Raw genomic sequence first — 25,354 nt, forward strand, 5'->3', positions numbered from 1 at the left:
TTTGCTACCTTTCCATCCTCCACAACTGGTTTCTTTACTTCTTCCCCAAACCCTTCTTCTGATTGGCTTGACTAAGCCTTTACATTTACCTTAGGGAAGGGCAATCTCAGTGTGACTCTCCTGGCTCTCCCTAAAGAGGGCATGGTGGGAAGTGGAATGAGTCATAAGACATTTCCCACTCCTGGGAATCCCTCCCATATGGCAAATTAATCTACATAAATAGGAATTCTGCTTTGAGACAAGCCAATCAAAGGGGAAGATTCAGAAGAATGAAGTGGGGAATAACTAAACTGGGAAGAAGCTCCAAGGCCATGTATATTTAGATGGGACCAAGTTTTTGGGTGCTAAGGGGTCTAAATGCAGACCTCAGATTCTATCTACTTGGATGTGCTCCCATCACCTCAGACTTAAAATGTCCAAAACAGAGCTCCTTATCTTCCCTCCCAAACTCTGTCCTCTCTCAAACTTTCCCTTAGATGGCACAACCATCCTTCCTGTCATACAATCCTGTAACCTTGGCCTCATCCTTGACTCCACTCTCTCATTCAACCCACATATCCAATCTGTCACCAAATCCTGTTCATCTCACCTTCACAGCATCACTAAAACCAACCCAGGAAATTTCCTCTCCATCCAAACCGCCATTTCGTTAGTGCAGTCATTCATCCTATCCTGACTGGATTACTGCATCAGCCTCCTTTCTCACCTCCCAGCCTCCTGTCTCTCCCTACTCCAGTCCATACTTCAATCCACTGCCCAGATTATCTTTCTACTGAAATGTTCAGGTCATGTTACCTCCCTCCTCAAAAATCTCCAGTGTTTGCCTATAAGCCTCCATATCAAATGAAAACTCCTGACCATGGCTTTTAAGCTCTCCATCACCTTGCTTCCTCCTATCTCCCCTCCTTCTTCTCCCTTCACTCCTCTGATGCTAACCTTCTCACTCTACCTCGGTCTTGACTGTCTTGTCACTGACCCCTGGCCCACATCCTACCTTTGGCCTGGAACGCCCTCCCCGCTCAAATCTGCCAATTATTCCCCCTCCCTTCAAAGCCTTACTGAAGGCACATCTCCTCTAAGAGGCCTTCCCAGACTAACCCCCACTCCCTTCCACATCATCCTGACTCAAACCCTTTGCTCTTTCCTTCTCTCTCCACTCCCCAGCACTTATGTGTCATTTTATTTACTTATATTGATGTCTGTTCACTATAACTGTTGTCTGTCTCCCCCACCTTCTGACTGTGAGCTCATTGTGGGCAGGGATTGTTTCTCCTTATTACTGTATTGTACTTTCCCAAATACTTAGTACAGTGCTCTGCATATAGTAAGAGCTCAGTAAGTGTGATTGAATGAATTGAAATTGACTGAGTAAAGGATCTAACAATCATATTTCCTGAGTGCTTATTGTGTGCAGAACACTCTACTAAGCACTTGGAAGAGTGCAATATAACAATTGGTAGACACATTGCTTGCCCATAGAGGGAGAGAGCAAGAGAAACAGGAATTTTCCAGGGAGGTTGATTTTAGGAGGGGGGACTGTCCAGTGAGGGCTTTCTCTTTGGAAAAGTTCCATCTTAAGGAAGAGGGGGTTTGGAATCTTTAGTTAATTTACAGTGGTTGATCAATTTAGATGGTAATTGTTAACTTTTTAATCAATTAAAGATGGGGTATGATCTCTAACCTTAAGCACCTGGGAAACAGAGCATCTGAAGCTTGTGTCCGTTAGGTTCATGTTACTGAAGGGGAACTTCCCCCAAATCCCAGTAACCAGCCCTCTAAAAGGAGGACTGTTTAACTAGACCCCAGGAAATTCCCTTGTTGCTGGGCGAGCCCATCTGGAATGCCAACCAAAGATGGCAGTTCAACTGAGGGTACAATTTTGGGGGGCACATTAGAGGGAGCCCTAAAACCTGCTCCTTTCCTCAAAAAGGAAAAATAAAATACATCCAGGAGTCTGAACTCTCTGGTGACCTCTGGGGTCATTTTAGATAGGAAAAGGGTGGGAAGACCTCCGCTGCAAACCCCACAAGTACATAAGTATATTTTTTAATTATTCATATTTTCATCTGTACATTCGATTGTTTGGGTATTTCATCCTAATGTGTTGGTACCAATACCTTTTTAATCTTTGTTTTTCCTCTAGTGATGTTAGTGACCTTTGGGGAAAAGAGACAGTAAGGAAACCGACACTACCTAAATGCCATGCTTAGAAATCACTCCATTAAGCACTGAAATGTATCAGTTTGAAGGGTGATAGATGCAGAGCGGACATAGTTCACAAAGCATACTAGAGGAGAAGTGACCATACAAGTGCAAATATCTTGCCTTAAACAGGGCTATTTCTCTATTTAGAGAAGTAGTTTTAGAATCAGCAAGCCTTTAAATATCACTCAGTCCAACTCCTGGTCTTCGGCACTGCTAAACTTTAGATGGTCCTTACAGATGAGAATTTATCAGAATAAGTCTCATTTGAAAGAACCTTTCCCCCAAACCACCATAATTTAAACTGTAAATAAATCTACTTTGGTTGAATGAAGGGTTGAAAAGACCTGCAAGTGTTGCTTCAGAAAATGTAGGTATTTCCTGATTCCCCTTAAAGAGTGGCAGATTAATATTGGTGAAGTAATGGAAATTGATCTCTTTTTAATGGCATTTGTTAAGCACTTACTATTTGTCAAGCACTGTTCTGAGCTCTGGGGAAGATACAAGTTCATCATATTGGACACAGTCCTTGTCTCACATGGGACTCACAGTCTAAATCGGAGGGAGGAGTATTTAATTCCCATTTTGAAGATAAGGAAACTGAGGTACATAGAAGTTAGGTGACTTAACCAAGGTCATACAGCAACCAGTTGGCAGAACCAGGATTGAAACCCAGGTCCTCTGATTCCCAGGGTCTGTGCTCTTTTCACTAGACCATTCTGTTTCTGCTAAATGGGCAGTGTCACAAGAGGAATGTTACAGTTGACAACTTTGAAGATGCCAAGGATTACTAAAGTAATGTGTGTACCAAAAATGGAATGTACCAAGAAATTGTAATAAGTTTAATGCAAATACACCTCCATATGTAATTTGTTTTCCAAATTTTAGATGTTCCGCCTTGGAAAAGCAGACAGATTTTAAACAGGTGAAAATGAAAGTATTTTATCAAACAATCTATCAGTCATATTTACTGAGTGCTTACTGTGTACAGAACACTGTACTAAGCACTTGGGAGAATATAATAGAACAAAAAAACAGAAACATTCCCTGCCCCAAATGAGCTTCCAGTCTATAGGGGGAGTCAGACATTAATATAAATAAATAAATTACACAAGTTCTTGTGGGTGGTGGGGATGAATAAAGGAAGCAAATCAGAGCTACTCAGAAGGAAGTGGAAGAAAAGGAAATAAGGGTTTAGCCAGGGAAGGCCTCTTGGAGAAGTGCTTTCAATAAGGCTTTGAACATGGGGAGAGTAATTGTCTATTGAATATGACAACAGACGCATTCCAGGCCACAGGCAGGATTTGGGTAAGAGGTTGGCGGTGACAGAGATGAGATCGAGGTACAGTGAGTAGGTTGTCATTAGAGGAGCAAATGGTGCAGCCTAGGTGTAGTAGGAGAGTAGTAAGGTGAGGTAAGAGGGGAGCAAGGTGATTGAGTACTTTAAAACCAACAGTAAGGAGTTACTATTTGATACGGAGGTGGAGGGAAAACCACTGGAGGTTCTTCAATAGTGAGGAAACATGGATCGAATGTTTTTGTGGAAAATAATCTGGGAAGCAGAGTGAAAAGTACAGACTGGAGTGGTGGGAGAAAGGAGGCGGCAAGGCATAGTGGATAGAGCACGGGCCTGGGAGTCAGAAGGGCATGGGTTCGAATATGGCTCTACCACATGTCTGTTGTGTGACCTTGGGCAAGTCACTTCACTTCTCTTGGCCTCAGTGGTCTCATCCGTAAAATGGAAATTAAGATTGTGAACTCCAAGTGGGTCAGGGACTGTTTCAAACCCAGTTTGCTTGTATCCACTCCAATGCTTAGTACAGTGCCTGGCACATAGTAAGCACTTAACAAATACCATAATTATTAATAATAATAATAATAATAATAATAACAAGCAGAGAGGTCAGCAAGGAGGCTGGAATGGTAAACAAGGAGGGATCGGATAAGTGCTTAAATTAACATCAGAGCTGTTTGGATGGAGAGCAAAGGGTGGGTTTTAATGATGCCGTGAAGGTTGAACCAAAAGGATTTAGTCATAGACTTAATATGTGGATGAATAAGAGAGGGGCTGAATGCGAGAAGGAAGACAAGGATAATGCCAAGGTTATGAGACAAGATGGTGGTGCTGTCTACAGTGTTGGGAAAATCACAGGGAGCACAGGGTTTGGGTGGAAAGGTAAGGTGTTCTGTTTTGGACATGTTAAGTTTCAGATGACAGGAGGACATCCAAGTAGAGATGTCTTGAAGGCAGGAGGAAATGCAAGACTGCAGAGAGGGAGAGAGATCAGAGCTGGAGATGTAGATTTTGGGAATCACCCACAGAGAGATGGTAGTATTCATTCATTCAATAGTATTTATTGAGCGGTTACTATGTGTGGAGCAATGTACTAAGCACTTGGAATGTACAATATGGCAACAGAGACAATCCCTGCCCAATAATGGACTCACAGTCTAAATGGTGTAAAAGCCATGGGAGCAAATGAGTTCTCCAAGTGAGTGGGTGCAGTTGGAGAATAGAAAAGGACCCAGAACCTTGTGGAACATCCACTGTAATGGGGTGGTAGGCAGAGGAGGCACCTGTGAAAGAGACAGAATGAATGGTCAGATAGGAGGAGAACCAGGAGAAGACAAGTGTTAGTGAAGCTGAGGTTGAATAATGTTTCCAGAGGAAAGGAGAAGTTAACAATGTCAAAGGCAGGTGACAGGAGGATTAGTATGGAGTAGAGGCCATTTGATTTAGCAAGAAGGAGATCATTTATGACCTTTGAGAAGTCAGTTTTTGTGGAGTGAAGGGGATGGAAGCTGGATTGGAGAGGGTTGAGGAAAGAATTGGAGGAGAGGAACTTGAGATAGTGGGTCTAGACAGCTAACTCAAGGGGTTTGGAGAGGAAAGGTATGTGGGAGATGGGCAATAACTGGATGGAGCCCTTAGGTCAAGGAAGGTTTTTTAGGGATGTTCTTGGGTCAAAGGAGGGTTTTTAGGAATAGGGGAGACATGAGCATGTGTGAAAGCAGGGAGGGGAGAAGCTACTGGAGAGTTAACAGTCAAAAATGGTTTTCAGAGAGGGAATAAGGGAGGAGGGAAGAGCTTTGATTAACTACAAAGGGATGGAGTCAGGTGGACAGATGGAGGGGATAGATTCTGAGAGAAGGCAGGAGTTCTCCTCTTGCAATACTGCTGTGAAAGATGGGAGAGTTGAAGAAAGGACAGGAGGGAGGGACTGGAGAGGAGCAGGGGAGATTTTAGGGATGTCACATCTGATAGTTTCAATTTTCTCAATAAATTAGGTAGGTCCCTCTGGGCAAGGGATGGGGGAGAGAGGGGGACAGAGGGTTTGAGGAAGAAGTTAAACTCCTGGAACAAATAGCAAGGGCAATGGGCATGGGTGTCAATAGGGAATGAGAAATAATTTTTCCAGTCAGAGGAGAAGGCAGAGTTAAAGCAGGCAAGGATGAACTTGACATGGATGAGGTCAGCTTAATACCTAGATTTCCTCCTGCCATTCTCTGAGTCTTGTACATAGGAGCAAAGGAAGCAGACTGTAGAGGTGATTCAGGACTCTGGGTTAGTAGAACAAGATGGACAAAGGAGTAGGGGAGTCAGAGAGCTGAGTTCAGTAGAGAGATTGGTGTTGAGGGTGTCAGTTTGTTCACTGAAGGTAGTTTAGGTGTGGAGATTAAATAGGGCACTATGACTTGAGAAAATTAGATGGGATCAAAGGTTTGGAGGTCTATTTGGGGAAACAATACAGAATTGTGGGGTGGAGGTGTGTGGGAGAGAAGGCAGGTGAGGAGGTTGTGGTCAAATAGAGGGATTTCAGAGTTGGTGAGGGTAGAGATTGCAAAGTGACTAGAGATGATATGATTAAATGTATGTCCAAGTTGGAGAATGGGTGAGTTGGGGTGGAAAAGGAGGACAGTGAAGTTGAAGAGTGATAGAAAATGGGCAATAGAAGCGTTGTCAGGAAAAACTATGAGGATATTGAAGTTCCTAATGATCAATTTAAGGATGGAGAAAGAGAGAAGAAATGTGAGAAAGGGATCAAAATAGTTCAAAAAGGTGGATGTGAGGTTTGAGGGCGTGGTAGATGGATGACACTGACTAATATTTGGAGTGGGTGGTAAAGTGGATGAATATGAGCTTCAAAGTAAGGGAGAGAGAAGGATGGGGGCGGTGGAATGGTATAAAAGTGACAATGGGGAGCAAGAGGAAACCAACTCCTTCCCCTTTCCCAGTGAGTCTTGGGGAGTGGATGAAGATGGGTCCCCTCTAGAGAGAGAGCAGCAGGGGAGACCATATCATCTGGGGAAAGACAGGTTTCAGTGATCGTGAGGAGGAGCAGCAACTGGAGGAGGAACAGGTCTGGGATGAAGGAAAGCTTTCCCATGATGGAGTGGGGTTTCTCACGTTGTACTTGGCTGATGTTGTGGGGTGGGGTGAGGGGTCATAGGAGATGTCAGCATTAGGGGTGGGGAGGGGTTAGATGGAGGAGGAGAAGGGTGGGTGCTGGAGGGATGGGCTGACTTGAGGGTGGGAATTGAGAAGTCATGGTGAGGAGAGGGTACTTTAAGTGCCATAGGTGAATTTATCAGCAGCAATAGCTACTTAATCCAGTGGTTTCCTGAGTAAACTGTTGAAATGTATGCAGATCCTTGGGTCCTTGAGAATGAAGAGGTGAGAGTTTAGGAGTATACAGGAGGCTGGGTTGCTGTGAAGGCAGGTAGGAGTTGATATGTAAAAAGCCCGGTAGTTTTCTGGGATGTCAGACAGCCACACCTGTTCTATGTTCTGTAGATCCAGGCCTGGCTGCAGGGAAAGGGGAAAGATGAAAGAAATGGTCACTTCTCAGTGCCAGGAGTTTGGGAATGAAATGCCAATTTTCCAGGCAGATGGTAGGCAGTGATTCCAGTGTTCAATGATCTAGTCCAGCTGAGGTCACTCAATAGAGAGATGTCAGTGTCTTCAGGCAAGACTCAGTCCCCGGTGCTGTTAGATGGTTTGAGCTGGTTTGGGCAGTTCTGTGGAGAGATCTCAAAGTCCTCGGGCTGGTCTCTGTACTGGGTGATGATTGATGATCCACGCTGGTTTGTGGCCTCTCGGGAGAGATATCTCAGTATCTTCTAACAGTTCTCTGTCCTGTGAGATGTTCACTGATCTCTGCTGGTTTGTGGTCTCTCCATAGATAGAGGAGTCCTCAGTGTCCTCCAGCAGATCTCTGTCCTGGGTGATGTTCAGTGGTCTGTGCTGGTCTGTGCTGTTTTGTGGCCTCTCGGCAGAGAGATCTCAGGGACCTCGGTCAGGTTTCTGTCCCAGGTGATAGTAGATGATCCATGTCAGTTTGTGTTCTCTTGGTGCAGAGATCTAGTAGGATATTATGAAACCTAGGATATATTAGAAGTAAAAAAAAAATCTTGATTTAGATATTTAGAATTTCTACAGACCGGGTGAAAAACGTACATCTATATCTATTTTTTATACTTGTTCATGACATTTTGAATCTTCTTAATGCTTAACCTAGTGCATAGCAGATAGCTAGTGCTCAATAAGTAGCATAATTATAATTATATAATATAATTATTTATAATTATAATTACATTTGATGAAGTTCTATGGAATTAAATTCAGAAAAAAATATGGTAAACAGTGCTTTTTGAAAAACGTAGCCAACCTGTGAAATTCATTAAATGAAGAAGTCTCTGAGTTAAATTCAATTACCTGATTTTTAAAATAGCTCAGCAGTTTGATTGTTTCTAATAGCATTGGGAGCTATGTTTAGCAATAATAATAATAGTGGTTTTTGTTAAGCACTTACTATGTGACAAACACTGTACTAAGTGATGGGTTAGATACAAGAGTAGAATACAGTCCCTGTTCCACATGGAGTTCACAGCCTAATGGGGAAGGAGAGCAGATATTGAATTCCCAGTTTACAGATGAGGAAGATGAGGGCAAGAGACATTAAATGACTTGCTCAAGGTCACACAATAGGCAAATGGCAGCATCAGAATTAGAATCCAGATCCTCAGACTCCCAGGCCCTTGCTCCTTCCACTAGGTCATGAAACTTGAAGCTTAGATGATGAGCGCAATTAAAGTTATTGTTTCAGGATATAAACTAGCAACATACAAACAAACAAATGTTCCAGTTCCTCAAGATATCCATGTTCTGTGTGCATGTTTCAGCAACACCCACAGTCATCCATTTTCAGGAAAGAATGGCACATTCTTAGAGTCATTAAGTGCCTTCTGTGTTTCTTCACTTTCATCTGAAGCATCAGATGATACTAGTTAAGATGGGAGAGTGGTTTGAGAAATGCTATGATTTAAGTCATAGTCAAGGTAATAAATGACTACATTCCAAAAGATACTACCATTTTCTATATCACAATTCCAGGTCCAAACCAAACCACATCTTGTCCATGCTTGGTTTCAGAGCAGAGTAATTCAAAATGCAAACCTCCAAAACGCTAAGCCAAAATCTGCTTTTAGAAACTCAAAAATCAAACTTCAAATTATAGCTTTTTTTTGTCCAATTGAAGATTGCACCAGACTCAGAATTCATTGTCCATTAATGTTCATTATAGATTTAATCTATCAATGATATTTATTAAATGCTTACTGTGTGCGAAACATACAGCACATACAACACAGCAGAGTTGTTAGACATTATCCCTACCCACAAAAAAGCATAGATTATAACAGGGAGATAGACATAAAGATATATTACAGATAGGGAAAATGGCAAACTGTTATAATAAGGAAAAATAATAAGGATAATAATAATGGTATTTGTTAAGCGCTTACTATGTACCAAGCACTGTTCTATGTGCTGGGGTAGATACAAGGTATTCAGGTTGTCCCATTTGGGGCTCACAGTCTTAATCCCTTTTTTCAGAGAAGTGAAGTGACTTGCCCAAGATCACACAGCAGACAAGCAGAGGAGCTGGGATTAGAACCCATGACCTTCTGACCCCCATGCCCATGCTCTATCCACTACTCCATACTGTGGCCGGGGTGAATATCAAAGTTCTCAGGTGGGTACTGGGCCCAGTACTGGTTACTGGGCAAAGACAACATGGTAGGGATAGCTAATAGGGAAATAAGGGTTTAGTCGGGGAAGACCTTGGAGAAGATGTGCTTTTAGGAGGGCTCTAGACTATAGGCTTTGGGGCAGGGAACATGTCAACCAACTTTGTTGCATTATACTGTCCCAAGTACTTATTAATACAGTGCTTTGCCCACAGTAAGTGCATGATTAATGCCATCAATTGATTGAAGGTGGGGAGAGTGATGGTCTGTCTGATATGAGGGGGGAGGGAACTCCAGATCAGTAGGAAGATGTGGGGACAGAGGAAGCAGTGACAAAGACAAGATCAAGATACAGGGAGTAGGTTGACATTAAAGTAGCAAAGTGTGCAAACTGAGTTGTAGTAAGAGATCAGTGGCGTAAGGTAGAAGGGAGGGCTGACTGAACACCTAAAAGCCAATGGTAAGGAGTTTCTCTTTGTTGAGAAAATGGAGGAGCAATCATTGGAGGATTTTGAGGACTAGGGACACATATACTGAATGTTTTTTCAGAAAAAATGTACTGGGGAGCTGAGTGAAGTATTTCCAGGAGAGGGCAAGAGAGAGGACACAGGGAGGTCAGTGAGAAGACTGATGCAGTAAATGAGGTAGAAACAGATAAGTGCTTAGATTAGCAATTTAGATGGAGAGGAAAGGAAGGATACATCTCCTCCCCTGTTCTCTCCCCGTCCCTTCAGGCTCGTATCTCCTCCTGCCTCCAGGACGTCTCCACCTGGATGTCTGCCAGTCACCTAAAACTCAGCATGTCCAAAACTGAGCTCCATATCTTCCCTCCCAAACCCTGTACTCTTCCTGACTTCCCTGTCACTATGGATGGTACTACCATCCTTCCCGTCTCTCAATCCCGCAACCTTGATGTCATCCTTGACTCGGCTCTCTCATTCACCCCACACATCCAATCAGTCACCAATGTCTTTCGGTCTCACCTTTACAATATCGCCAAGATCTGCCCTTTCCTCTCCGTCCAAATGGCTATTGTGCTGGTACAAGCTCTCATAATATCCCGGCTGGATTATTGTGTCAGCCTTCTCTCTGATCTCCCTTCTTCCTGTCTCTCCCCGCTCCAGTCTATTCTTCACTCCGCTGCCCAGATCATCTTCCTGCAGAAACGCTCTGGGCATGTCACTCCCCTCCTTAAAAACCTCCAGTGGTTGCCTATCAATGTGCACACAAAACAAAAGCTCCTCACTCTTGGCTTCAAGGCTCTCCATCACCTTGCCCCCTCCTACCTCACCTCCCTTCTCTCTTTCTACTGTCCACCCCGCATGCTCCGCTCCTCTGCTGCTCACCTTCTCACCGTCCCCCGTTCATGCCTATCCTGCCGTCAACCTCTGGCCCAAGTCCTACCGCTGTCCTGGAATGGCCTCCCTCCTCACCTCCGCCAAATTAATTCTCTTCCCCTCTTCATAGCCCTACTGAGAGCTCACCTCCTCCAAGAGGCCTTCCCAGACTGAGCTACCCCTTTTCCCTCTGCTCCCTCTGCTCCCCCTCTGCCCTCCTCCCTCTCCCTTCCCCCCTTCACCTCCCCTCAACTAAGCCCCCTTTCCCTCTGCTCCTCCCCTTCTCCATTCCCCTCCCCTCAGCACTGTGCTCATTTGTATATATTTTTATTGCCCTATTTATTTTGTTAATGAGGTGTACATCCCCTTGATTCTATTTATCGTGATTACGTTGTCTTGTTTTTGTCCGTCTGTCTCCCCCAATTAGACTGTGAGCCCAGCATTGGGCAGGGATTGTCTCTATCTGTTGCCGAATTGTACATTCCAAGCACTTAGTACAGTGCTCTGCACATAGTAAGTGCTCAATAAATACTATTGAATGAATGAATGACTACTAGAAAGGGTGTGAAGGTAGAACCAACAGGATTTTCTGATAGACTGAATATGTAGATTGAATGAGAGTATGAGTCAAGAATAATGTCATGCTTATAGGCTTGTGAGACAGGGAGGGAGGGTGGAGTTTTCTTCAGTAATGGGAAAGTCTTGGGTAGGCTTGGTTTTGGTAGGAAGATGGAGAGGTCTGTTATGGACATGTTAGGTTTTTGGTGTCAGCAAGATATCCAAGTAGAGATGTCCTGAGGGCAAGAGGAAAAGCCAGATGGCTGAGGAGAGAGGTGAGCCCTGGAGAGGGAGATTTGGGAATCATCTGCATAAAGATGGCAATTGAAGTCATGGAAGTGAATAAGTTCTCCAAAGCCATGAATGTTGAAAAAGAATAGAAGGGAACCTAAAACTGAACCTTGAGGGATCCCCACAGTTAATGGCTGGGAGGTAGAAAAGGAGCCTGCGAAATATTGAGGAGTGGTTGGAGAGCTAGGAGAACAACAATAGGACTGAAATTGGATTGGGTAAGAAGAAGGTCATTAGTTAATAATAATAACGATGATGGCATTTGTTAAGCGCTTACTATGTGCCAAGCACTGTTCTAAGCACTGGGGGCGGGGGTGGTTAAAAGGTAATCAGGTTGTCCCACATGGGTCTCACAGTCTTAATCCCCATTTTCCAGATGAGATAACTGAGGCACAGAGAAGTTAAGTGACTTGCCCAAAGTTACACAGCTAAGTGGCAGAGCTGGGATTAGAACCCATGACCTCTGACTCCAAAGCCCGGGCTCTTTCTGCTGAGCCACACTGCTTACCTTAGAGAGGGCAATTTCTGTGGAGTAGATGGGGTGGAAGCCAGATTGGATTTATATATATTATATAATATAAATTATATATGATATATCATATATATCTAATGAAAACTAGTATAGACTCATATATATATAAGCATATATATAGACTCATGAAGAGTCTACTAACTCTGCTGTATAGTACTATCCCAAGTGCTTAGTATTCATTCACTGAGTCAGTCAGTCAATCATTTATTGAGTGCTTACTGTGTGGAGACCACTGTACTAAGTACTTGGGAAAGTTCAGTACAACAATAAACAGATACATTCCCTGCCCACAACGAGTTTACAGTCTGAAGTCCTCTGCAAACAGTAGGCACTCAATAATTTCATTGATTGAATGACAGAAGAATAAATTTGCCATGTTCCTATGGAATAAGGTTATCATTGGTGTGTTGAATGTATTTTTAAGAGGACTTCCTTGGAACAGTTCACGCAATGTGTGTTCAACAATATTTATTGAGCAAGCAATATTTTAATATTATGGCTTCTCGGCCCCAAGTAGAATATTAGATGCCACATTGATCCAGAAGGGGAGTTATTCCTATTTTGAATTGATATGCTGATTTATGAATCCTTTTTTCTTTCAATGGGACTTGTTAAAGATCAAGGACTGTTCTAATTGCTGGAGAAGATACAGGATAATTGTACTCAACACATCCCTTTCCCATATTCATTCACTCATTCATTCATTCATTCAATCAGTCAATAATATTTATTGAGCGCTTACTATGTGCAGCAGAGCACTGTACTAAACACTTGTAATGTACAATTTGGCAACAGGTAGAGACAATCCCTGCCCACTGATGGGATTACAGTCTAATCGGGGGAGACAGACAGACAAAAACAATAGCTATAAATAGAATCAAGGGGATGTACATCTCATTAACAAAATGAATAGGGTGTTAAAAATATACACAAATGAGCAGATGAGCACAGTGCTGAGGGGAGGGGAAGGGAGAGGGGGAGGAGCAGAGGGAAAAGGGGGAAAGGGGGCTTAGCTGAGGGGAGGTGTGGGGGGGGCAGAGAGGCAGCAGAGGGAGCAGAGGGAAAAGGGGAAGCTCAGTCTGGGAAGGCCTCTTGGAGGAGGTGAGCTCTCAGTAGGGCTTTGAAGAGGGGAAGAGAGTTATGAGGCTCCCAGTCTAAATCAGAGACAGGAGATTTAATCCCCATTTTACAGATGAGGAAATTGAGGCCCAGAGAAGTTCAGTGACCTCTCCAAGGTCTCACAGCAGGCTAGTGACAGAGCAGGGTTTGGAATCCATGTCTTCTGGCTCCTAAGCCAATGTTTCCAGTAGGCCATGTTGCTTCCCAAAGATGTCAACAGTGTTAACTCTCAGTTTCACAACTGAAAGAAAAATTGTACACAAACTGTGCTATACATTTGGATCTAAGCCCTGATGCCGTGCTGATTACCATACTATCTTTGAGTGTCCCAAAGGATTCACAATACTTCTTAATTCAGTTTTCTCTGTCTTTGTCTATACTGTTAACATTACCTGGAACCAGAACTCAGACAGCATTCAGCTCTAGGCTGCACTGATGTCATGACTAAGTTGTGAAGTTTTCCAGGAAGGGACTGGTATTGTATTGTATTTTACTGTATTGCAAATCACTGTATTATATTGCAGATTATTGTTAACCACAATGCCAAAACGGTCGGATATGATGGACTGACTAGAAGTGTAAAGAAAGACAAGGTAATGGGTCAGCCTGCCTTTGGGAGCCAAATACACAACCAAAACCCTACTTCGGTAATACAAGCCTACACTTTCATAGTAAACTGTTACCTAGGCAGCACATTGACCAATGATCAATAGACAAGGAAGTAGAAAATTACATCAAGAAGGCCAGTAGCACATCTTTGGAAAGATTGTCAGAGTGTGATGGTAATTTGTTAACAGCCTCCAGACCAAATTAAATGCCTACAGAGCAATAGTATTGTCCAACTTTCTCTAAGTCTGTAAGGTCTAGACCCCACCCAGGTGTCATATCTGGCTTTTTGAGAAGTTCCAGCAACATAATTCATGGACGGCAAGACAGGGTCACAAACAGTGAAGTCCTGGAACGAAATCAGTCTCTTAGCACTCAAGTCTCCAGCTGGGTTGGTGTGAGACAAATGCAAAAAATGGAAAACAGTAAGGTACCCAAACAGCTGCTCTATGATAAGCTGAAATTGAAAAACCAAAAGCAAAGAGGTTAGAGTCCTGGAGGGAGAGGTCCCCAGTCTTAGAATTGCCTCAGACATTGCTGTACCTCAGCTGTAACTCAGTTGAAAACCGGGAATTTATTGCTGCAGATAGACTAGCATGGCATGTTGACATCAAGGAAGGCAAGGCCTTTTTCATTAAGAAGGTTGGTAGGATCTTTGTAGGGCATTTGCTCCAGGGGCTGCAAACAACAAATATGAGAGCCCAGCAAGGGATAGTCTTGGTGGGTCAGTACATTCTGGATTGTGGGTCCGACACTGGCCTTTTGGTTCAAGAGAGGTAGATTTTTCACTTGCAGTACCTTCAAGTAGGAAAGTAAGTTATTCTTTACCTTTCATTCTTCACAGGAGGAAACAGCGGAAGAATGTGGAAATGGTTTTTCAACTTTCATGAAGAAGTTTTCCAATTTAGATTGAAAAACAGCCTCCTCCCTTTTCTCATAAAGTACCTGTAGAGCACCAGGGCACCTCTTTGAACTTCTCTCTCCATCAGGATCATCATGAATCATTTGTGAATTTGTCCTCTTCCTTGAAAATTGACACTTTCTCACCAATTTCAGGATCTTACAATAATGCACTGGATACAGAAGTTCGATGAGGTCCTCATTAGGCAATAATTCCTCTGAATGAGTTGCAATTGACTCATCAACATATGCTTCATTCATTTCTAAATTCACTTTCCTTCCCAGTTTATTAATTTCCTGTTTATCATCACTATCAATGCATTTTTTGAGCACTTAACTGTGTGCAGAGCACTGTACTAAGAACTTGGGAGAATACAGTATAACAGAGTTATCTGCTCAGAGGTCTCTTCTACAACTTGAATATCTAACACAAGTTGGACATAGGTCTTTCCAAAATCTATTCATTGTTACTTGTTTAATCTCAACCCCAGTTGGAAAGAGACAGGGAGGGACTTATCTGAAGTGGTTGGGCTTTTTCTTGGGGTAAGGCTTTAAACAATATGATGTGTATCCCTACTGTGATTCTATTTATTTTATGTATGTATTACCTGCTCACCTCTCAGAGTTGTACCTGGAGAGTTTCCAGTACTCTATCAGTCTCGACTATGGGAGGGAGAGTCAAGCCGAGGCATACTCATTCCATTTCTAGCTTGGGCAGTGGCTAGTGAATGGAAGGCAGTCTGCTACAAGTCAAAACTCACCTGTGCTAGGCAGCAGCGGCTTGGGAGAGAGTCAAGGGCGAGACTCAGGTTAACTGCATAGAAGGAGGCAATGGTAAACCGCTTCCATATTTTTACCAAGAAAACTCTATGGATATACTGCCAGATAGATTGCAGATGGAGGTGGGATGCTCTGGGAGAGATGTGTCCATGGCATCACTATGTGTCGGACATGACTTGAAAACATAAAACGACAACTACCTGCTATCTCTCTGCTGAAGAGTTTCATCTTTTCCCACTCTACAAGACTCACTGGGAAAAGGGGAGGAGTTGGCTTTTTTGTTGCCCTCCAATGCTGCTTTTGCACTTGGCTTAGTGGAAAGAGCCTGGGTTTGGGAGTCAGAGGTGTGGCTTCTAATCCTGGCTCTGCCACTTATCAGCTGTGTGACTTTGGGCAAGTCACTTAACTTCTCTGTGCCTCAGTTACCTTATCTGTAAAATTGGGATTAAGACTGAGAGCCCCACATGGAACAACTTGATTATCTTGTATTTACCCCAGTGCTTAGAACATAGTAAGCACTTAACAAATGCCATCGTTATTATTATTTAAAGTCCACATCATCTGCCTCTACCACCCACTTCAACTGTAGCCAATATCCATCATCCTTCTTCCCCTTCAGGTCTGATGGACCACCTTCTAAAATAACATCTCCTTCAAGAGAACTTCCTTGACTAAGACCTCGTTTCTCCTATTCACCCTCTTTTCAGCATCACTATGCACTTGAATCTGTACTCCTTATGCACCTGATGCTTAGTCTGCCCTCAGTCCCACAGCACTTATGTACATATCCCATTTTCCCTATCTGTCATTTATTTTCACGTCTATCTCTTCCTGTAGACTGTAAGCTTCTTGTGGGCAGGGATGTCTACTAACTTTCTCATACTGTACTCTCTCAATTGCTTAGTATAGTGCTCTGCATGCAGTAAACACTCAGTGAATATCACTGATCAATTGCTATATCTTTGTCCTTCTTTCTGTTGTCATTTTTTTATTTGAAAATCATGTTTGCCTATCTTTACTCTCCAGACAGCATTGTCTAGTAGAAACAGCGTAGGACTGGGAGTCGGCATGCTCAGGTTCTACTCTCAGCTCCACCATCTGTCTGTTGTGTGATCTTGAACGAATCATTTAACCACTCTCTGCTTCAGCTTCCTCATCCAGAAAATGGAGGTAATAATAATATATGCCTCTCCCTAACTCACAGGGGGATTGTGAAGAGGATATGAAATAATTAATGTGAAAGCACTACTGAGTATACCAAAATGACATTGTATATAGCTTCATTAGATTGTTAAACCCCTTAATGGCAGGGAGATTGTGCCTTCTATACTACCTGAAATGTTCAGTACACCACTCAGTAAGCAGTCATTAAATGCATTCATTGATTGATGGATTGTATCATGGGGTGCTTGTGACACGGGGTATGATATCAAATAATAGCAACTGTATATGCATACATATCCTTATACTTACTCTCCCACTTCCCCGATCTGTAAATTATTTTACTGTCTCCCTTTATAGACTGTAAACTCTGAGGGCAGGGATTGTGTCTACCATTCTATCATATTGTACTGTCCCAAAGACAGTATAATACTCTGCACCCAGTAAGTGCTCAATAAATACGAGTGATTGGTTGACTGATCCTCCACATTCACCTCCTTTCTCGTGCCTTATTGACCGTCACTGGAAGAGATAAAACAATAGTCATTCCTTTAATGCATCTTTATTGACCCCAAATATTTCCTGGTCACACCATATTCCTTAATGGTGTGAGAAAGGACACAAAGACCATTTGTGATTAGTGCCTTATAATTTAAAGCTAATAAGGTACTTTGAATTCCACAGATTCAAATAGTATTACTAGCCACAGAAAGGGCAAAACTGGTGTCTTGGAAGATGAACCTTCGCACCCAGTTGAGCTGGTTGGCGTTAGAATTTCTCGAGGAAGAGTGATGAAAAGTAGAATCACTGAATCTAGGTTAGGAAAAAATCACTGAAATTTCTGGGTATAAAATTTTATATATGTATATATACACACACGCACATACACAAAATATGATCTCTCATGCCACTCCCTACCACTTAGTCCTATATTTAATTTATAATTAATACTTTATTCACTATACAATTCTTCAATATTTTCTAACCTATAATGGTCTTTTAGGGGGCATGGATCTTCCCTGTTTAACTGGGTTTGTTCAGCACCTCCTGGAGCAGATCATCACTTAAATGTCTTTCGATAATGTTGACATAAATACTGGCCCATCTTGTGACATAGAATTTCCTTAAGCAGGTACTTTTTTAATGATATTTGTGAAGCATTTACTAAGTGACAGACACTGTATCAAGTACAGGTATATAAAAGTTTAATCAGGTTGAACACAGGCCACATCCCACAGAGGGGCTCACAGTTTTAATCCCCATTTTAGAGATGAGGACACTGGGGCATAGAGCAGTTAAGTGACTTGCCCCAGGTCACACAATGGACAAGTGGTAGAGCTGGGATTAGAACCCAGGTCCTTCTGACTCCCAAACCCATACTCTATCCTATAGGCCATGCTGCTTACCTGAGCCAATGCACATAATGGTAGCTGAGAAGATCTGATTTCAAGGAAGTAAAATGGTTGAGCCAAATTGAACACACACAATTATTTCAGTTGTGCATCATTTCCTCTTTTCAGTAGGGGTTTGGATGCTGGTACCTCTACAAGAAAATCCACCAAGAGTATTTAGTGTGGGCCTACTGTTTTCAGAGCACTCTTCAAAGGCCATTCATAGAGTTCAGTGGAGATAAAAGACACCATTCCTGCCTCCAAGGAGGATGCAACCTATGAAATTGCCACCCTTAGGCATAATTTTGCATCCATAACTGTACCCTTCCTCCTCATATCAGACAGATAATTCTGTCTGATCTTCCCCACTTCAAAGGCTTATTGAAGGCACATATCCTTCAAGAAGCCTTCCCTGACTAAGCCCTCCTCTCCTCTTCTCCCACTCCCTTCTGCATCACCTTGATTTGTTCCCTTCATTCAATCTCCCTCCCATCCCTTCAAGATATATGTATCTATCTATAATTTATTTATTTATGTAAATTAATGTCTGTCTCCCCCTCTAGATTGTGAGCTCATTGTGGGGCAAGGGAATGTGTCTGTTTGTTGTTGTATTGTACTGTCCCAAGTGCTTAGAAAGTGCTTTTCACACAGTAAACAATAATTTTTTTGATTGATTGATTGAATGATTGAATGAATGAATGAATGAATGAATGAATGAATGTCTAGGTGAAAGGAAGCATTAATTTTCAGATTAACAGTCCATCTGGTAGTTAATAATCCTTAACAAATCGGACTGTAAACTCTTCGAGGACTAGGATCTCACATTCTACTTTTGCATGTCCCTAAAATGCCCATAGCAGAGCTTAATGTTTACCATGAAGACTGATTCTGATCCAACAGGATCCGCTCCAGATTTATAATGAAATGGAGTGCGTAAAGTGAGAAACGGCAAAAAGATTGTTACTGAGGATTCAAAAGAGTTTTTTTTTCTTTATTGTAATCAGATCATCTGCGGACCCTGGGCCAAAAATGGGGGAAAGATAAATGCTTTATTTCCTGGCAAAGAAGATTGAGATCCTGGCTCTGAGAGTTTGCCTACCTCTGTGCCATCTACCTGGATTTAGAAACAATGGTGCTCAGTGTTGAGTAACTCGAGGAAGCATGATTATTGAACCCACCTGTCTGGAAAGAGCACAGGTCCCTTCTATTTGTGTTTCATCCAGTTTCAGTAACACTTAGTGACCCGGATGAAGGGTGAAATAAGATGAATTAAAATAGCTGCCACCAAGATTCCATAATTTTCTAAAATAATAGGTTACTAGATAATCAGGAGTACAGAGTCAAGTTTGTCGTATCCCCATGTGCAATTACATCTGGAATTTAATACCTTTAAGACCATGTGCTGGTAAGGAAAGGTGAATTAGTGTGAGCAGCTGGAAACAAGAGGACCCCGAAACAGAAACAAGAAATTTGAATTTATCAAGAGGTGTGACTGGCATCTTGCCAGACCCCCAAAGTGATGGGGGGCAACGTTAATGGCTTCATTCCTATGATGCCTATTCCAGGGTACCAATTGCTTCATTCATTTTCCTGGAGTGGTCACCAATGATCCCAGTCAGTGTAGCCCTGAGATTTCACAGTTTGAAACCTATCTGCCTTTCCAAGTGCATATCTACTTTCAATTCTGCACAGCAAAGGAGGAGCAAATGTGAACTCAACAGGAAAAGAAGAAAAAATATCAGATGCTACAGAACAAAATGATGGGATGGACCTTGGTGGAAGAATTTAAACTTGAGAACAATTTTTTCCACCATATTTTAGGAGGCAGAAGAAATCTCTGTGCAAATTATCTTCTAGGACCTTCCCTTCCCCTTCTAAATTTGCAAAAGTGCACTTTTTTATGGGGGAGAAAATGTGCACTATTGTGTACAACGAGTGTGTGTAGTGTCATTATAGCTCCAGGCCTTTGTGCTCTGTATCTTCAGATGGATGGCTTTTTCCATCATACATCATTCCCATGACAGCACACTGATGATCTACAACCGTAAGCACTGTAACTCTGATGAGGTGGCTGCAACCGTAGTAATAACACAGACCTTCTCAGGGGAGAAAAATGCTGCATGTGTTCTTAATGGCACCCTGGAAGGTTTAAGAAAAAATCCTAACAGATTAAATATGCTCTCAAAGATTCAAAATCCAAAATAGATCACAAATGCAGCCTTAGAGAGCACCTCAGGGACTAGATATTAACAGATTTTTCAGCACCTCAGATTTTGGAGGCGGGATTGCACAGAGAGTGGGCTTTAATTGATGTATTTTCTGAGATCCTGATGTATATTTCTAGGTCCATTAAATGGCAATGAAGCAGTTAATGAGAGCTACGTGAAGTGAGAAATATCCTGCTTCCTCCCCCTCTCCCTCCGCTCTCCCGTCCCTCTCCCCCTCAGACCAACAGTTTGGAAATATTCAGATAAGGACCTCCTATTTCCTAGAAGACAACGTTAGAGTGGATGGAGTTCAGAGGAGGACCACAAAAATGATTCAAAGTCTGGAAAATCAGGCCTATGAGAAAAGAATAAGGGATGTGGGCAATGTTCAGACTGGAAGAAAGAAAACTGAGGGGAGACATATCTGCTAGCAGATACGTTAAGGGATGTTGCGAAGAGGACAGGGACCAATTCTCATTAGTCAGTGAGGACAGAACAAGAAGTAATGGGCTTAAACTGCAGCAGGGAAAATTTAGGTTAAATATCAGGAATTACTTTATAATGAAATGAATAGGTGGGAATGACACCTGCTGCCAATGGAGACATTCAAGGCAGAATCTACACCCTCATCGATCATGAGCAGCTTAGTAATAATAAAATCAATCCTGCTGAGATTCAGGGGAATAGATTAGTGATCTGGTGTAGGTCTCTTCCACCCCAAATGATTATATGATTAAGATACTGGCCCCCAAGGGAAGACTGATCCTGTAGAGGGAAGGGAGGGGGACACACTTTGCTTGGAATTAGGTAGTTCAGTAGGCTTAGCTGATGGAGGCAATGTTTTCCTATGTAGCCTTGCATGGAAACCACACCCTGGCCCCCTATAAGATTCTCTGCTTCCTCTATTCAAAAATCTCAGTAGATTTTAACCTCGCAAAGCGAGAAACAGAAGTACTCCTTATGGAAAAATTCCTGACCAGGCACCTACGTATGTGTGAGCTTAGTAAAACTAAGGATGAGTAAATCTGGGCTGCCGTGCTGCTGGAGAGGCACATCCTGCTTTAACTAGGGACTCTCCAAATTGCTTAAATGATTGGTTTCCCACTCTGCGTCTGCATGGCTGATCATCCTTCACCTCTGTGCTCACCAAGCAAAGGTAAGGGATTGAAATGATGCTAAAACACAAGAATGTGGAATCCATCCCCATTCTTGGAAGATAAATTCTTACAGGCCAAACTCAAGATTTGGGGTAAATTATAAGTTTTTTATTCAGTGTAAATGCCATATAAATTTGCAAGCACCCTCATAATTTTCTCTATCTCCCACCAGCCCTGCCCACCCACCCACCCACCTTCTTGCTTGTCATCTAGGCTCTCTACTAAGAAGGATTTAATTGTATTTAAGCATGTCAGGGCTCATTTCAGAGAGCAGGCTAGAGCCCTGGGACCTTCAGCCAGAGAGCTCTGAGATATGAATGGTACAAAGTGATCCCAAAAGGGAACAAAGCAATTCCAACCCATACTCCCCCAAAATCATTAAAAGGAGCTTATCTCACTTTACACAACTCAACTTCACTCCAGCTGAGAAGGGATAGGTGTTTCTTCATTGCTTATGTGTTTGATGCCAACTCCTCTCTACCTCATTCTAAGATTGGGAGCTTCTTGGGGAACAGGGATCATGTCTAAGTCTACTCGGTATTTTTCCCAGCACTTACTATAGTGCTTTGCACACAATAGGCACTCAAAAAAACTACCGAATTAATTCATTCAATCACATTTATTTAGTGCTTATTAAGCACTTAGAAAGTACAATTAGGCAACAGAATGAATGAATGAGTATCTTCCCAGCAGCCTTCACCCCAGGCCTTTCAGTTCAGAACACTGGGACAGTGACTAGGCATTCACTCTTCTCAGCACATCTCCCACAGTAGATCAAGAACAAATTGAGTAACAATGATTATCTACCCAATAAAAACAACTTGACTTGTTAAACCTCTTTCATTTTCCCCTAACTTCACCCCATCCCTTGGTGGAGGATGGGTTTACAAGTTACCTATCAGAGAAGCAGATTTTGCTGCTGTGGGAATCCAAGCTAGCCCCATTGCCTATCTCCTTCTGGAGAATGTAAGCTCCTTGTGGGCAGCAAACATATTTACCATTTCTATTGTCTTCTCCCAAATACTTAATACAGTGCTCCTCTGCACATAATTCAATGGTATTTATTTATTGAGTGCTTACTATGTGCAGAGCACTGTACTAAGCGCTTGGAATGAACAAGTCAGCAACAGAGACAGTCCCTGCCGTTTGACGGGCTTACAGTCTAATTGGGGGAGACAAGCAGACAAGAACAATGGCAATAAATAGAGTCAAGGGGAAGAACAAATCGTAAAAACAATGGCAACTAAATAGAATCAAGGCGATGTACATTTCATTAACAAAATAAATAGGGTAATGAAAATATATACAGTTGAGCAGACAAGTACAGTGCTGAGGGGATGGGAAGGGAGAGGGGGAGGAGCAGAGGGAAAGGGGGAAAAGAGGGTTTAGCTGCAGAGAGGTGAAGGGGGGGTGGTAGAGGGAGTAGAGGGAGAAGGGGAGCTCAGTTTGGGAAGGCCTCTTGGAGGAGGTGAGTTTTAAGTTGGGTTTTGAAGAGGGGAAGAGAATTAGTTTGGTGGAGGTGAGGAGGGAGGACATTCTGACCATGGGAGGACGTGGCCCAGGGGTCGACGGCGGGATAGGCGAGACTGAGGGACTTTGAGGAGGTGGGCGACAGAGGAGCGGAGCGTGTGCGGTGGGCAGTAGAAAGAGAGAAGGGAGGAGAGGTAGGAAGGGGCAAGGTGATAGACAGCCTTGAAGCCTAGAGTGAGGATAATAAGTGCTCAGTAAATACCATTGATTAATTGGCCCCTCCCCTCAATATGGGGTCAAGTGGATGATTCTGGGACCTGCCCATGCACAGGGCAGAAATGCCACATGAATGCATCTTTCCCCATAGCTGTTGGAACCCCACCTAAAAGCACCTAAAGGAGCACCCCTTTTCAGCTTCCCAGACCAAACAAGGAGAGTGTAGTTTCCTGGTCGCCAGGTCCTGCTGGAGCCTGAGCACCAAAGATGTGTCTAGCATCTATGACTGCTGCTGTGGGAATCTGCTCCAGTTTGAGACAGACTACACAGATAAATTTCATGTTATCTTTGGTGCAGAGGGCCTTGGTCAGACATAAGGCAGATCCATGATGAGGCTGAGATTCCTCAGAACACCCTATGATAAGGGGAGACAAGTTAAGTTTCATCACCTTAGGCTAGGGAACCAAGGTCAAAAGAGGGTTAGGCCTCAATATAGGGTTGGGTCAGAGAGAGGTGGGGAGAGTAGGGACAGGTAAGAAGAGAAATAGAAGAAGGGGAAAGTGAAGAGAGAGATAGAGAGGGGTAAAGGGAATAAAGGATAGAGGAGTGAGGAGTAATCAGATGAGGAAAAGTATTACTCTACTACTGCCTTTTTCACCTCTTCCACCTACATAACTTCTGCCCAACAACTGTGGCAGAAATGCAGCTCAGGATGGGAGTCCTTACAGGTGAACAGTAATGCCATGCCTAGCCAAGGGTCAGGTCTCTTCTGAAGTGGGCAATCTGACTCCAGTGGCAGAGGCCTCTAGGTCAGTTCTGAGCCCTTGGGCCCAGTGCTCATTCTACTCCAGACCCATGGGCTGGGATTTGCAGGGCAGTTGCAGCTGTCCTCCACTATCTTCCCCTCACAAGCGTCTCTTCCACATGCTGACTGGGGCACACCACTCTCTCTCCCTCTAGAAAAATATAATAATATACACTAATAATAATATTTGTTAAGCACTCGTCATGTGCCACAGTAGGGTAGACTCGAAGCAATCCTCTGCTAGGCTGTGCTGCTTCTCTATGACTCCACCCATTGGCTCAACCAACCAATGGAAAGTCTCAGTTTCCTAATCTTTACAAATGGGGATGAAATGCCTGTTTTCCTTCCTGTTTAGACTGAGACCCCCATGTGGAAAAGTACTGTGTCTGATCTGAGTGTACCACCTCTACCCCAGCGTTTAGCACAGTGTTTGACAAATAGTAAGCATTTAGCAAATACCACAATTATTATTAAGTACTTATTAGCAAGGTTATGAGATCCAACCTAGACAAATCTTCTCTTAAGTTCTTCAGGTGTCAGGAATATGTTGAAATAGTTAAAATTGGAGGTGGGACAGACATTGAAATATGGACATGACTGGCCACCCATCCTAGACATTCCCTAAAGTAAAGCAAAAACAACCCCTGGTTAAAGAAGGATTCAGAGCCTGTCCACTGGCCTGGTGTTAATATTAATAATTATGGTATTTCTTAAGCTGTTACTATGTGCTAGGCACTGTCCTAAGTGCTGGGGTAGGTACAAGGTAGTTAGGTTGTCCCATATGGGGCTTGCAGTCTTAATCCCCATTTTACAGATGAGATAACTGAGGCCCAGAGAAGTTAAGTGATTTTCCCAAGGTCACATAGCAGGCAAGTGGTGGAGCAAGGATTAGAACCCATGACCTTCCAACTCCCAGGCCCGTGTTCTATCAACTACACCATTCTGCTTCTCTAGGTCCCCAAGGTCCCCAAGGTCATACACACTCAGGGCTGCTCCAGAACTGAACTCATGCATCTCAGTCAGTGGTTACTTGCTTGATCAAAGTGACTTCCATTTTCATCCCAACAGAGTCGGTCAGTCAGTCAACTGAATTTACTGAGTGCTTACTGTGTGCAGAGCACTGTTCTGAGCTCTTGGGAGAGTACAATACAACAACAAACAGACACATTCCCTGCTCACAATGAGTTTACAGTCTAGAAAAGGAGACAGACGATATAAATAAATATAAATAAATAAATTGCAGATACATACATAAATGCTGTTGGGTTGGGAGGGGGAATGAATTAAGGGAGCAAGTTGGAGGATTACAGAAGAGAGTTGTGGGCTTAATCAGGAAAAGCCTCTTGGAGGAGATGTGCCTTCATTAAGACTTTGAAGCAAGAGAGAGTATTTGTATGTCAGTTATGAGAAGGGAAGGCATTCCAGGCCAGAGGCAGGACATAGGTGAAAGGTGAGGGGTGAGATAGACAAGATTGAGGTAAAATGAGATGGTTAGCATTAAATGTGTGGGCTGGGCTGTAGTAGGAGAGTTGCAAGGAAAGGTAGGAGGGGGCAAGGTGATTGAGTGCTTTAAAGCCAACAGTGAGGAGCTTC

General features: G+C 43.0%; 1 non-coding gene across 1 annotated transcript; it reads left to right on the plus strand.

Annotated features, from left to right (window-relative positions):
* Positions 1 to 15,187: 15,187 nt before the first annotated feature.
* LOC114815702 lies at positions 15,188 to 15,325 on the plus strand. Its single transcript, XR_003763505.1, has one exon. It is a non-coding gene; the product is annotated as a small nucleolar RNA SNORA7 (small nucleolar RNA).
* Positions 15,326 to 25,354: the final 10,029 nt, after the last annotated feature.

The sequence above is a fragment of the Ornithorhynchus anatinus genome, chromosome 12 (genome assembly GCF_004115215.2).
Source record: "Ornithorhynchus anatinus isolate Pmale09 chromosome 12, mOrnAna1.pri.v4, whole genome shotgun sequence".
In the NCBI taxonomy this organism is placed as follows: domain Eukaryota; kingdom Metazoa; phylum Chordata; class Mammalia; order Monotremata; family Ornithorhynchidae; genus Ornithorhynchus; species Ornithorhynchus anatinus.